Raw genomic sequence first — 13,105 nt, forward strand, 5'->3', positions numbered from 1 at the left:
ACAAGCAGAGGGAAGTCTTGATGCTCCAGAAAAGCATTTAAAAGGCAAAAATTATAGAGTTCTTTCATCTTTTCTATATACGTAATAAATACATGCATATACATTCATGTCTACATATTTTGGAGACTTCTCTCAGGCGGTAGCAAAGAATATGAGTGTAAAGAGATTATTACGAGTATTGCAGGCTAATTTGGTATAAAATGGTCAAAGATTTTCTAAACAATTTAAGCTTATGCCATTGCAAGGAAGAAACTGACAGTTTGAAAAAATTGGCCTCAATGAACTCTGACATTTCTTTTAAGTCTACATTTCAAGACTAAATACTGAGATTTGGTGGTTTTGATGTTAGGTCAATTCTTTCATCAGTATGAATGTTAAAAGAATCTGGATTTGTCATGAGGAAAAAGATGCTCATGAAAAGCATCTCAAAAAGAAATTATTGTCTGACACTGCAGCAGTATTGCCAGAGGAATTCCAGGGGACTTTGGGTATAACCTATTAAGTCATTGTGTGCATTGGGTTTACCTCAGGAGTCCAGTACACAATTCTGGCAGTATATCAAAACACAGAACTTTGCAAATTGCTTCCAAGACCTGAAAGCTTGTAATAAAGATTACAAGGAGTGGAAAAAAGAAGGGGCTTTTCTTGTGTATCCCAACTTCTGAACTTTTTATATGTTTAAGAGCAATACTGAAAAGTAAGTGGACTAGTTACAGAGGAACCTATATAGCTGTACCATAAATTAACAAAGCTTTTACAGATTAGAGAAAAAAAAAATTATTATTCTGCTGCTGTTGAAATTTACTTTGTTAGGTAACTGTTCCAGTTAATCGTCTATAAGATATGCCCACAAACCCAGTGTCTCTTTGTTGGTGCTTGATATGCTAAACGTGTATTGATCAACTTGCAGGTAACTTTATAAAAAGAATAAGGTGTTCATTAATACATAAAGTAATGAAAAATCCAGGTTATTTATAGGTTCCAAATTTCCTATACCTTGGATACCTTAGGAATGGCTCCATTGGTATTGAGAAAAAGATGTTGCCAAGTTCAGTCCAGCTCTTCCTTGTTAGGCACATGTACTCCAATAGCTGCCATCAATGAAAATGAACACAGTGGCTGCCAAGAACCTCTGCTCACAAACTGTGAACAATTATACTGGGATTTTTCACATTCTTGTTCAAAAGCACCAGGGAATATTCCAGTTACCTCTATTCCCAGCAGCAACTTTCCAGTCTTATAAACAAATTACAAAACACTTCCCTTTTCCTAGAGTTAAATGGTAAAATGAAGTGTTCTACCATTACATGTCACCAGTTTCACAATGCATGAAAACGAATAGCACCAACTCTGAAAATAAATAGCAGTTAACACTTGGTGTGTAATTGCTTGTGTTTTCTTTTTCTTTTTTTTTAAACTAGATTAAATAATTATTTTTGTTCTCAGCTGAAGTGCATAAGAACCAGTCCCAGCAGTATGCCCGAGAATGACAAGTCTTTCCAGTCACTGTTTCTCTTCTTCTTCGATAAGCATTTTTCATTCACACAGTTACTAATAAATACTCTTAAAACTACTAAAATATGCAGAACTGAATTTTCTTCGCAGTTTGTATAAGCTCAAGTAACAACAGTTCTTTAGAAACTGTTATCTATATATATTTCAATAAAAGCAATTAACAGTTGTTCCAAGAGAGTTTAAAAGTAAAAGTTGTCAGGTAGGTTATAATAATAATGTATATCGTTTGATGATGCATCACATTTGGACATACTTGACTCACCATATCACTGCTGTTTTTATGTAGAAGAGGACCTAAAAATACTAAAACATAAAAATATAAATATAAATTTGAAATTAAATGCGTTCACAATATTGTTACTTTTATATCTTTAGATTTCTAGTAGAAAATCATATTGAGGTTGATCACAGCAGTCAACATTTTCATTTTTACCCAAACATTTTCTGATACAAAATGGTGGGACAGAAATTTTTAAGTCTATCTAGTGGATGAACACACAGTTGAGCTATCTTCATTCTCTTGGTGAAAACTCTCTGCAGAATTCCCAGATCACTCCAACTGTATATTATGGGTTTTTTTAATTTGGTAATGTGCACAGATATTCAGAGGGTATATTACTAAGGCAATTCATTTCGCATATGGTCTCTCTGAATATTCTTTAAACCATGTATTTCCTCTAAAAAATTAAAATAGTTGATTAGAAAAAATAAATTTTTAATACAGGTTAGCAAATTCTACACAATACTAATCGCAAAGGGAATGGCAACACTGCTGATACTGCCTTGGCTCCTTCTACACTAAGCATCACTGGTGTATTTTCTAATAAAACAACAACAGCTGTTCCTAGATGTATGATGCCAGTAACAGTTGCCAGTCACAGAAAACTTGTGATAATATAGTCATTTGCCTTTAGTGCTGTATGAAATGACCGGTAAAACATGCTGACAGGACTTGGAAAAAACAATGTAATACCTGCCATTTTGCTACCTGTTACCATGAAACTCTGAGCTAATCAGTCCCTCACCAAATGCAGGAAAGCACGGAAAATATATAAAGGGCAACAAAAGAATAGTGCGTTGTTCCAGTTTCTCTGTCTCTGTGTCACAAACACCAAGGGAAAAACAACAAAGAAGACTCAGCTAAAGGCAATGAAGTGATTGACTCAGACATCAGTAGATCTTTCTGCCCGTCCCATGGAATTTCGCACTAGCATGTACAATAGGCACTGTTCAATCAAGAAATTTGCTTGATTGGGATGTTTCCTAGGAAACCAATATAACCCCATAACTGTATATAATGCAGTGACCACTGTAAAAACAGGATGCTTCCTTGTAACTGTATAATGTTTACATGTAATAGGCAGTATTTTTATAAGTTGAATCCTGGTAAGGAAGCTACCCTTACGTTTCTGAAACTAATACAGACAAAAATACTTTTTTGTTTGTTTGTTTGTTCATTCACACACTGTTATTACATCTTCACAGATCAAGATTCTTTCTGGAATATTGCAAATGGTTGTTTAGATACCCTACTTTTATATAATACATCGGCTGATTACAGTAAAGATGTCGAATTTCAAATTGTGAATATTGTGTTTGGTGTAATTTGATGGCTCTTACAGTCAGTAAAGAGATGCAGCTTTCTTCCCCACTGTAACAGGAGCGTTAATACATTTTTGCTTAGAGGTAGGTAAATACTAACAAGTAAAAGCTCCTTGGACATTATATAGTATTTTAATAATATTATCCTAAAGGACATTATTTCAGGGGCATACTATGTATTTTTCATCTTTACTAAGATAAAAAAATGGCTTCTCTTAGACTCAGCATTCAGCAGGCTAAGAGCAGATCAAAAAAAAGAGGACTCTAAAATATTGCTAGATGATGGTGCGATTTCTATTAAAATACCCTTCCACTGAAACCATGGTATTGAAACATGCTGAAGTTATGTTAAGGAAAAAATGTGTAATTTGTCAGTGTAGAATCTTCATTGCAATTTAAGAGTATTCTTTGCCTCCCCCTTACTATTTCTGCATGTGCTACTGGCTATTCTTTTTTTGCCACTTCTTTCTAACGTTGGGATGTGCCCACATATTGTTCTACTCCTTGCGAAAAATGTATGCGATGGGCAACTTTAAAATGTAAAATTCTTTTCACAGAATCATTGAGTAGCTGAGATCAGAAGGGACCTCCAGAGACTGTCCATTCTATGAGCTCCTAGGTAGAGCAGGGTTAACTGCTGCAAGTAGCTCAGGGCTGTGGGCAGTCAGACTCTGAATTTCAGTCTCTAAGGATGGAGGCTCCACACCGTCTCTAAGTAGTCTGTTCAGTGTTTGATCATCCTCACAGTGAAAAAGTTTAAATATAGTAATTGTGTCAGTGAGCACCACTGAGAAGAGTCTGGCTTCCTCTTCTTTATTCCTACACCTTCATCGAGTATTTATATGTATTGGTAAAACCTCCCCATAGCCTTCTCTTCTCCAGGCCAAACACTGGCAGCTCTCTGCCTCACCTGATGTGATGGATGCTCTGATCCCTTAATAATCTACATGGCCCTTCTTCTACTACATGCATATGTCTCTTGTACTGATGAGATGAGAACTGTACTCAGAACCCTAGATGGGTCTCACAAGGACAGAGACAATGGGTTACTACCCTTGACCTGCTGGTGACATTCCTCTTAATGCAAACCAGGATGCAGTTGGCCTTTGCTGCAAGGGAACAAGTATGCACTAGGTTTACACTAGTTATAATTTGTAATTATATTGAGTAGTAACATAGAACTGAACTTGAACTTTTAAAATTACTGAACTATTTGAGATCTTAGTTGCTGAAACGTGTAGCTTGTGGGACAACTGTTTAGTAAAAGGTTGTAGAATCAATTAATGTCTAATCCTGATGCTTCTATTAACTGGATTAACCTAGTTTCTGATTAGAGAATAAAAAAGGATAAATCTCAGTTGATTTCTGGAAGGGGAAGAAACTCACAGGAAGTGAAACAAAGGGTAAACTTTGAGAAGTGTCAAAGGAGAAAACAAGACTGTAGAACATGTAGTCCACAGAGGCAGCCTTAATACACTGTAGCCGATAAGGTTCCTACCCTACTAAGGGCTACTATGTAGGACTAGCATGCTTTCTATTCTGCAGTGCCAAGCCTGGTGCCAATGTGCCCTCCTCCAGTGTGCTTAGTGCAAATGGGACATCACAATATTTTGCTGAAAGTTTTAAAATTCCAGTGAAGATAAATATCTGATACCATCAAAGTAGAAGCTTCCCTCCACCCCTGCCTTGTATTTCTCTAGCCAGGTAATGAGACAACTGAGTTAAAAAACAAATTCATTCTGTTCTACCTGTTTAGTCTTGAAGAAACGCTCCAGTTCCACCAGCCAATATGTTCATATTTAGGAAATTTTATGACTGCCGTGTATTTAGATTCTTTTTAAAAACAACACCCACTAGAATGCTTCTCAGGATGTGCTTTTCTTCTGCTGTTTACTTACTACTGTTTACTAGAGTTCTTTAGAATTGATAAAAATGAAGACTATCACTACTCTGATCTGTTCCATAGGACAAATAGGCAACAAGAAATAACCTTATGCTAGATGATGACAAACAATGAAGAGGAGACATATGTTTGCTCTGTTCCCAAAGCGTAAACAGAACACAGAGTTTCCCTGACTAATAAATTTATTTTCATTTTAATTAAAACAGAACATTTAGTTGCATTTCCTCTGTTCTCCCAAAGAATTAAATAGATAAATGGCTGGTAGGGGAAAAAAATGACATTTTCTTTAGTGCCCCAATTCTTCACATAATCGATTGCTATCCATCTGTTCACTAACGTTGTAGGAAAGACACATCATATAAAGCTTTATTCCCATAAAAAGGCTTGTTAAAGTACTTTGCTTTTGATCCTGCATCTTCCAAAATGAAAGAAGTTTTTCACAAAGCAGAATGTAATTTCTCTTTTGGTATAACATGAAAAAACTATTGTTATTGGTTTACTCTTCTGATTCTTTCTACCATTAAATCAAACATACTGAAGAATGGTTCCATCTGAGAAAATGATTGCAATGGCAACTCCATAGATTCTAACCAAGAAGGAACAATTAAATAAGAGACTAATGTGCAAGACAAAACAAAAGGTTCCACTCTCTCTGTAGTAAGCCTAATGACTGAGGCTTACTACATATGCACTGAGGGTGCATGACTGAGGCTTACTACATATGCACGTAGTCCAGGAAGGTACTCGTTTTGCTTTAAGGTATTCAAGAAATGGTTTATCAGCTACTTTCCTTGGTAGCTAATGCTCCTTTATTTGGTAAACTTCAATTACTGGCTTTCAATCATTTTTAAGAAAATCTGTTCAATCTACTGATAAAATGTACCATTCTTCCAATCTCTCATTCTTTCAACCTTGTTAGAGATATATGGGTAAACTGGGGAATTATAAAATAGGGCAGGCTGCATCTGGCAGTCTTGAGTGGAGTAACTGCCATCACTGGACAAATACTCCTCGCTATCTATTAAACAAGCAGAGGAATTCCCTAGGGAATGGCAAACCATGTCCAGGAAAAGTAACAAGGAACTTTCCCGGAATTACAAGGCTGTTCATCTTTGCCTGAAGCCCTATCAAATTTATAAAGCAAATCCTCCTAGAAAAGGTTTCTAGGCTCGTGAACAGCAATTAGCTGACTTGGGATAGCAAGTATGGATTTACCAAGAGAAAATCCTGTCTGACCAACCTGTCTTCTATGCTGAAATGACCAGTTGTTAACCAACAGAGCAGGCAAGGCTGTATTATCCTTATGGCCAAATTAACAAGTTAATGTTAGATGGACTATAAGGTACTGGAAATCTGACTGGGTTGTAAGACTCTGGGAACCACATTTCTCAAGAGCTGATATTTGTCCAGATACTATTCAGCATCTTCATTGACAACATTAACAATGGGACAGTATGAAAGTTAACAGATGATACCACATTGCAGGGAGTGTTTAATGCACTGTAGGGATTGGATGACATTCAGAGGAACTCCAACAAGCTGAGGAGACTGAGGTAGTTTGGATGCTGGAAGATCTGTTATACACAGAGAGCCTGCATGTGTGCAGTCTGTTTTGCTTGGGTCTAATAACAGTCTGCCAGTACCAGAAAAGGAGCAATAGAAGCAATGGAGCCCAACTTTCTTGAGAGTTGCACAGCAATGGGATGGTACAGTAGCCACAAGTGGTAATAGAGGAGACTCTCATTATATGTAAGGAGGCAGCGTTTTACAAGGTTAAGCACTGGAATGGATTGCTCAAGAAGATTTGAAGATTTTCAAAACTCAACAGGACAAGATCTTTAGCAATCTGATTTAATTTTTGAAGTAAGTCATGTCCTGAGGAGGGCTTTCAATATGTTAATATGGAAAACTAAGCTATATATCTTAAAAACATCAGTCTTTTCTGTTTCGTTTCCTCTATTCTCCTAATTAGGCACCTGCAATACTTCTGTACTCAAGAGTCACACAAAGAAGTCAATGTCTTACTTCTCGTGTGGTAAGAAATTCTTTTCTCAATTGGCTGTACTGAAGTCAAGTCAAATTCTTGGCTTTATAGAGTCATCAATAAGTAAAGGAAATAAAATAGCAGAAACTTGCTTTTATCACTAAAAGGGCCTGACATAGCTGAGAACAGATACATTTGATAAGAAAAGTACTGGTTTTACAATATTATTTTTTGGTGTAGCAGAAAAACGTGATGTAAACCCATAGCAATATTTAAAATTTTGATAGCATTATGTTTAATAAGAAATAATTATAACTGCTAAGAATTAACCTGATAATTTTTAAAGAGTCTTTAAAACAGAAAAAAATAAGAGCAAGTTTTTAAATGCCAAAAGTTTATTTAGGATTTCCTTTCAGTCCTTTATAATATAGAGCTATAGATTACTGATCCTTTCTCATTCTTCTAAATGCTTCAATAAAAGTGGAAGCTTATTGCTATAAATTAAAACTCAATGTATACTATACATGTATTTATACATCAAACATTTCAGTTCTTGTGTTTTAAGACTTGTATTAGGTGGACTGTTTTATGTTCAGATGATTCAACTGAATACTAGTTAATATTAATTTTATTTGCTATTCATTTGATTTTGACCTTACTTGCATGCTATGTTGTACTACATCTAAAAAAAAAACTGTTATCAGTGGCATTTAATGGAATCAGTACATCATCATAACCTAAATGAACAGGCAATAATTGTTCTCCAGCACTGTCCTGTTCTGTCCCAATGCAATGTCAGTATTAATACATAGACATTATTATTTTCCTGCATAGACATTATTAAATTTAGAGGTTTATTTACATGGACAAGACCTAAGTTCTTTACTATGCCTTTTAATTAATAATGTATTTTCTAATTTCATTGCATGTACTATAGTGCTTTTTAACTGTAAAATGTTCATAAATATCACTACATCTGGAAGATAAACATCTGTTTAGCTATTGTTACAGTTATTAACATGCTTTTGTTACTTTTATGGAAATTTAAGTCCAAAGAGCCTTGTTTAGAATATGCATTTTCAAACATAGTTAGGGGATAACTCAGACTTTTTATCACAGAATCATAGAATCACTAGGCTGGAAAAGACCCACTGGATCATCAAGTCCAAACATTCCTATCAATCACTAAACCATGCCCCTCAGCACCTCATCCACCCATCTCTTAAACACCTCCAGGGAAAGTAACTCAACCACCTCCCTGGGCAGCCTGTTCCAGTTCCCAATGACCCTTTCTGTGAAATTTTTTTTCTGATTTCAAGCCTGAACCTCCCCTGGTGGAGCTTGAGGCCATTCCCTCTTGTCCTGTCCCCTGTCACCTGGGAGAAGAGGTCAGCTCCCTTCTCTCTACAACCTCCTTTCAGGTAGTTGTAGAGAGCAATAAGGTCTCCCCTCAGGGTCTACTTCTCCAGGCTAAACAACCCCAGCTCTCTCAGACGCTCCTTGTAAGACTTTTTCTCCAGTCTCTTCACCAGCTTCATCGCTTTTCTCTGGACTCGCTCCAGAGCCTCAACATCCTTCTTGTAGGGAGGGGCCCAGGACTGAACACAATGTTCGAGGAGCAGTCTCACCAGTGCCGAGTACAGAGGGAGAATAACCTCCCTGGACCTGCTGGTCATGCTGTTTCTGATACAAGCCAAGATGCCATTGGCCTTCTTGGCCACCTGGGCACACTGCTGGCTCATGTTCAGTTGGCCATCAACCAACATCCCCACGTCCTTCTCCTCTGGGCAGCTTTCTAGCTAGGAAACAGCAGAAACAGCAGAAAGATTTCTCTGAAATCCTCATACTGCTAAGAAGAAGGAAGAAGGATCTAGAAACAGAAACACTGCTTGAGTGCAGCTGCCTTCTCCGCTTGTCCAAACTCTTTCCCAAGCCTAGAGCAGGAAGCCAGAGGATGTGCTAGGTATAGTACCTGGCTGCATTGGGGTGATCCAAGGCCACTGCAAGCCTGAGTGTAGCAGGTTATCCAGGAATCAGACAAACTGCTAGCGCCACATGTGTTACACCAGCTACCACAGACTAACCCAGGAGCAGATATACACAAGCAAAAGAAGCTTGAAGACCTATAAAGCATGTCAGGAACCTATACTTGCAACTTACATATCTGATAGAGAGAATTTCTCTACTTTTTTTCCCCTATCTCTCTTTTTTTTTGTGTGAATAGTCACACCTCTACCTGCTGTGCATAGGGTTTTCTCCAAGATTCGTTACTGTTCACAAAAACGCTAAGAAACCCTCACTGAGTTAGATCTACTCAGTGAGCCTAGCAATGCAGCAGGACTAGGAAACATTCAGCCTTTGGCATCTCTGAAGCCTGAGCAAGCACAGGGGACTGTTCTGAGGGGGAGCAAAACAAAAGGCAAAGCCCTCTGGCTTTCAGATCAGCAAAGGCCAGGTTCAGAACTGACAAATACCTTAGCTTTAAACTGCTGGTAATACTCATAAACATTGACACAAATGGATGAATTTCAAAGTCCTGCAAGAGTTTACAGTCAACTTACAGCCTTAGTAGAGGTTTGACAAGAGGTAGGAGAGAGAATTAGAACAATTTGCAAAAAAAAAAAGTCTCATTTCTTTCACTACACTCTTCCCTAAAAGAAACAGAGTGATATACAATGCAATAAATCTGTAGATAAAACAAACCACTAGTGCCTGGTACAGATAAAATATTTTTTTATGTTATTAAAGTTACCATCATTTAAGCACTTACAGCATCCTAAATGCAACTAAAGCATAATAGTAACTGCATAGTAATCACACATAGACAGAAAGGTCTGCAAATGGAAAAAAAACAAGTTAGTTTTTTAAAAATGTATTTTTTTCCAAAAAATTCACAGTAATACCTGAAAAACTGATTTCCTTAGTAATTTTCAAGATAAATGTTAGTTTTGTTCTCTAATTGAAAGAAAGCCAATCATCTGCATACTGCAATTGGTTCTGGTTTTGAATTTGCAATTTCCTTATTTATCTTCTATATTTAGTCCTGCATTGTTATAATGTCTTGTAAGTTACATAGCTTATCAAAACAATATACAATGTCTGTCTTCATTGATGATAGTATCTTGTAAGTTACCTAAAGCTTTCCTAGAATATTTTTTTTCCTAGAATAAAATATGAAAATTAAGTAAGAAATGGTGTTTCTTGATGCATAATATGCCCAAATTTAGGACTATTAAATTGATGTCTCATGTCAGTCCACTGTGATTAAAACTTGTAAAATGGACACTATTACAGAATGCCAAGGAAATATAAATAAATAAGCCGCAGTTATGACTGATTAGTGACTGAAATCTCTTTAATGCCTCAGAGATACCACCATTTTTTGTGCACATGCAAATGACATCCCATGTGGCTTTCAGGTAAACCCAGAACATTTCTTGGAAGAAATTTCTAGCTTGCCTTAAAATAGAGACAATCCCTCTATTACATGTTGCAGGCTTCAATGCATTTTAGGCACTAGTATGTCTTTTCAGCTACCATATTTTCTGTGAAGAGTAACATGTTGAACTAGTGTTTTCAGTGAGAGGCTCTAGAGACAGAATGATCAAATGTTCTTAATTGACAATGTTTAAATGAAAAAAAAAATATCCTGGAATGATTACAAAGATTATACTCCTGGCTTGCCTGATAAGTTGGATATAACTGCCAATACAGAAGTTGAAAAAAAAATAAGTTGAGATGGTGTCAAAGACATGGTTTCTCATGGTATCAGTGTATCTTTGGTATCTGCTGATTTTCATTTCTTAATATCAATGTACCAAATCAATATCAAATTGTCTAAAGGAGTACATGGTCATGATTTTTATCACTTTCTAAATTTTTTGTTTTGGAAAGAAAACAAGCTTCTTTACATTCCACTGATTTCTATGCCATCATGCACCAGAAAACAGACACAAACTTTTATGAGACTGGTGCTTTATGTAGTTTTAGCATTTGTGACCATAATACTAAATTAGTTCCTTGATTCTGCGCAGATTCGCATGTATTATCTAATACTTCTACAGTGAGCAGCTCCTATGATTACAGTGTGTCTCCATGTGTTTGTGGGATCTTTAAAATGTTACTGCTGATCTGCTTGCAATAGTATACTTCCAGGATGTATATACCAAGTTGGATTTTACAGATGTTATCACATCAAGTTTCAGAAGTCCACCAGTATTTCTTAAGTGATTAGAATACCATTCCCATGCTTAGTAGGTTTTGTTGGAGTATGTGTATTCCCTGCAATGCTAAAATAAAAAATTAATACACTCTCCAGCAGCAATCTGGAGATATTTAGCAGTAAACACTAGAGATATGCTAAAATAATGTCTGCTAACTGATTTATAAACTCAGGATCAAGTCCTGTGAGGTATTACACTGAAGAGCTCCATGGCACATTCAGTCCTCTGTTAACTTCACCAGAGTTACAGTAAGCAAAAGTTCACCAACTTCACAACCAACATTTAAATCTGCTTTGAACTCTGTCAACATGATTAATTACATAAAGAACTCACTAGTGGGACTTTTTAAAAATACAGAGATAAATGGAATGAGAATTGGGAATTAAATTCTGCTACTGTTAACAAATTTCACTGTTGTTTCCACACAGCATTTAGAAATCTATATTACAGGTGATGGCTATCTAGCAGTAGGATAACTACAGAAAGATCACAATTTGCTAGCAGATTAAAGATAAGACAAAACAACACTTACATCTTCAGCATACAACTAGGATGCAAAATACTCCTATTGTGGAGATTTATTTTCTGTCTGTGAAAAATATTACCATGTTCTGCATGTTCTAGGAGTAAACAGCCATCAGTCAGCATAGATCTGCAATTATATATGTATATATCTGATGGTCTAATCAGGAAAAAGACACTTGGGAACCACACAACACTAAAATGAAGAAATTTAAGTACATTCACATTTGCTAACATAAAAAAAGTTCTCTGTATGTCTGGTAAAGGATTTTATGCAATATAAAATATTTAGGTTTTTTTCCATCCTAAAATTTAAGCTCAAACTGCTTGTTTGAGCCATGTACTACCTTCTCTGGTTTTCTTTCACGTAACCAGGGAAAATATTTCCAGAATTCTCCGTCCAAAATTTCTCTGTCATTCAAGTCTCTCATGCTATGTGATTGTCCGTAATATACAAAAATGTGCCTGTTGGGGAGATGACAGAAGTAGACTTCTCAGGATTTGCTGTTTTTTTATTTCTGTCTTGACTTTATTGTTGAAATAGAGATCCTGTGATATATTTGTATTTTATTGCCTTGAAAAAATACCCCATTCACTTCCCTAAATTTTCTTATAATGGATTCTTTTTGACAGAAATAGTAAAACTTTATTTTAAAGCCCTTTTGTATGCCACTGTCTCTTTCAGTATAGTAATGTACTCCATATACCCTTAACATTATAATTCAATCTGTATCTTTCAGTTTTGATGCTTTTAATAGGTGTTAAATAAAGTTAAGCTTAGAGTTTTCAGGTGTTATTTTTATCCATACACCGTGTTTGTCTGTTTTCAGAGTCACTCTAAAATTAGTTCTTTTTTTTTTCCTGTATTTTTTATTCTTCCTTGTTTTAATTTTTCCCTTTGTTCTCAGCATAGGAAATTCAAATTTCAAAACATTTACTGTTTTTTGCTGTGGACACTTCTTCTGTTTGAATGTGCATTTTTAAATCCACATAATTTCTTGCACCTCATTTGCATTGTTGGTACATATTTTACCCATTTTCCCCTGCCTGAGTAAGACTACTACAACATTATCTTATTCCTTGGAGATCAAGAAAAGATTTCTTTTTGCTATAAGAGCTGTCTCAGAATAAAATTCATATTTTGAGCTTCTTATATATGCTCTTCCTTTCCAAAGGAATGAGTAGATTAAAAGTTAAAAGAAAAAAGTTCTGCCCCTTTTCCTTCTTTATTGCTGAATACCGAAATTCTTTAAAGTTGTCTGTACTGAAGAGGGGAAGAATGCGACTGACAGCTTTATTCCTCAAACACAATGGCCCTTTCTACTACCACAGTACAGCAGATTCTCTGTGGTTTGT

The 13,105-nt window shown here is 36.0% G+C and overlaps 1 long non-coding RNA gene across 1 annotated transcript in view; it reads right to left on the reverse strand.

The window, feature by feature from the left end:
- Positions 1 to 13,105, reverse strand: part of LOC138718852 (uncharacterized) — a 131,675-nt gene that overhangs the window by 67,244 nt on the left and 51,326 nt on the right. Inside the window, exon 2 of the long non-coding RNA XR_011337149.1 lies at positions 1,778 to 1,809. This is a non-coding gene — a long non-coding RNA (uncharacterized lncRNA). The remainder of the gene's footprint in view (positions 1 to 1,777; positions 1,810 to 13,105) is intronic.

The sequence above is a fragment of the Phaenicophaeus curvirostris genome, chromosome 3 (genome assembly GCF_032191515.1).
Source record: "Phaenicophaeus curvirostris isolate KB17595 chromosome 3, BPBGC_Pcur_1.0, whole genome shotgun sequence".
Lineage (NCBI taxonomy): Eukaryota > Metazoa > Chordata > Aves > Cuculiformes > Cuculidae > Phaenicophaeus > Phaenicophaeus curvirostris.